The following is a 2,806-nucleotide window of genomic DNA, read 5'->3' on the forward strand; positions in this document are numbered from 1 at the left end:
AGATGGGAGAAAAGAAGAGCAAATAGATATAGAGGGGTCAGGGTCTGTTCAGAGGTGGAGTAGGCCCCAGGTGACTCCTTTGAAGTGGGATTTTCTATAGAAGACATCAGGACACTTTCTGAATAAGGATGAAAACTCCTCCAGCCAAGTTTTAGTCCCAAGAATGCTATATTGCCAACTAAAGATGCTGAAGACACACTAAAACTTACTTCCAGATTCCAAAGAACTCTGGAGGGAGATTTTACTAAAGGAAGCATCATGCAGATTAACTTTAATCCTGAAGTCATAGTAGTGGCAGGTTTGGGAAAAAATAATTGGAAAACTAGTGGGCCATAGCATCTTGAATCATACATTTCCTCTACCACCTGTTTTCAGGTCACCATTGCCTCTTCCTAAGTAACTAAAAAGTCCTCAGTTTTCATTTGTTTAGCCTTCCAAATTTATTCTCCACAAACCATCTAGAATCTTCTTTTGAAAATGTAAATTCTGTTGTCACTTCTTAAAATATTTGATAGCTTCTTATTCACATGAAAATAAAGTACAATGACCTACTTGGCCCTCTAAGATCTGTCCCCACCTCCTGATCTACTGAATTCACGCCAGTCTAAAATCTAGCCATTACAGCCTTCATTTGGTTTTTCAAACACACCAACTTTCTTTTAACCTCAGAGCTTTGTTTTTGCTGTTTCCTCCAAATGAAATAGACTACCTCACCTTCTCATAGCTGAATTCTTAATGTGGTCCACTTAAAATGCTACCTCCCTAAAGACACTTCTATTGTCACCATTTATTTACAACTCCGGTAACCTTGATAATTTCCTTTATGGCATTCAAACATGTAATTATATTGCTTCTTAATAAAGGTAATCTATACAAGGACAGGGATCTTGTCTATTTCTCTACAGAATTTTTTTAACTCCTAGAATGCATGAGCCCTATACTTAGCATTTAATTAGTATTTGTTGGATAAATGGGTCAGGGGATGGATGGATGGATAGGCAGATGGATGAATGGATAAATGGTGATTGTCTAAGGGAGTGCAATTCCTGGTCTCTACTAAAAATAGCCATCCTCAATATGAAGCACTGAACTTAGGTAACTTTATAACCAAAGAGTCTCCAGACATTAATGCCATAGCACAGATGGCAGGAAGCAAGTCATTCAGCACAGACTACCATCAAGTGTAGAAGCAGACAGTTCAGAAGAGAGTCAATAATTTCCATTATAATAACATTACATCCACTTTTAGGACAGGTGCTATGCACCTTGATTATTCATATCTATTTCCATTGACATGATTACTAACTTCCAAATTACCATGTTGTTTAAGCTATCTTATTTTGGAAATGAAGAAGAACTTAGTAAATCAATTAAAAATCAATGTGTATTTTGACTGTCTTAGTCCAAAGAGGGTCCATTCTAGGATTAATTGGAACATATTCAGCTGTGCACTTCACCTGGTAGACCAGGCAGCCATGGAGTTCAAACCCTTGACACAAGATGAAAGCGGTTCTGATTCTGAATTCCTTCCAGCGGTGACATTTCTCAGCATCATCAATCACTCCAGCCCCAGAGAGTGGGCAGAGAGCTTTGGGCTAAGATCTCCAGCAGTCCTTCAGCTGATAAATGTGTCTGCAGGCTCAGAGACATTTTCTGTGTGTTCTTTTGATCAAAGTAAAACATTGTAGGGTAAAAAAATCAAAAGATAAAAAATAGGTTATTATAAAAGGCAAGTTTAATGCATACATACCTTCATCTTTTGTCTCAGATAATTTTTTAAGACTGTTTCTGTTTGCTGTCTGTATTCTTTATCTCCATTGTCCTAAGTAATATGAACATCCATTTCTTGATTTATTAGATTTAGACAATATCTATTGACTCCCTAAAAGGAAAAATAACGATTTAGTTCAACTACAGCCCCCCACCCAAATTTTCTTCTTCTCCATATTTCATAGTTAAATCAATTTATTCTATTGATTACATTTTCCCCAGATTTTATAACTTTCAAACATACATAAGAGTTGAAAAAGTGTACAATGAACACTCATATTTACATCACTTAGATCCTGTAATTAACATTTTACTACATTTGCTTTATCACTTGTTTATCCATTCATTTACACCTATATCCATCCATCATCCATCTTATTTTCTGATGAGTTTCAAAGGAAGTTGAGACATTAGTATGCTCCACCTCTCAACACTTCAGCTTACAGTATTGATCCAGAGTTTAATATTTATTTACAGTTCTCCTCTCTTTTTTTTGAAATAAAGTTTTTCTTTCTTCTTTTGAAGTAAAATTTACATCAAATAAAATGCACAAACTTTGTGTAACCTTCTATGAGTTTCAATAAATGCATATTTCTTTGTAACTCAAGTCTGTCAAGATATAGAACATTACAGGGGCACCTGGGTGGCTCAGTAGGTTAAATGGCCGACTTTGGCTCAGGCCATGATCTCATAGTTCGGGGGTTCAAGCCCTGTGTCAGGCTCTGTGCTGACAGCTGGGAGCCTGGAACCTGCTACAGATTCTGTGTCTTCCTCTCTGCTCCTCTCCAACTCATGATCTCTCTCTCTCTCTCTGTCTCTAAAAAATAAATAAACATTAAAAAAATTTCAGAAAGATATAGAACATTATATTCTTTGTCTCCTCCCAGTCAATCCTTGTCTCTCCCCCACCACAAAGACAACTACTGCTTAAATTTTTTCCGTCAAAAATTAGTTTTCCCTGTTCCATAAGTCATATAAAAGGAAGCCATACAATAAATATTGTTTAATTGAAAGCTTATTTTTTTGTCTCAACATA

Source organism: Panthera tigris, chromosome E2 (genome assembly GCF_018350195.1).
Source record: "Panthera tigris isolate Pti1 chromosome E2, P.tigris_Pti1_mat1.1, whole genome shotgun sequence".
Taxonomy (NCBI): Eukaryota; Metazoa; Chordata; class Mammalia; order Carnivora; family Felidae; genus Panthera; species Panthera tigris.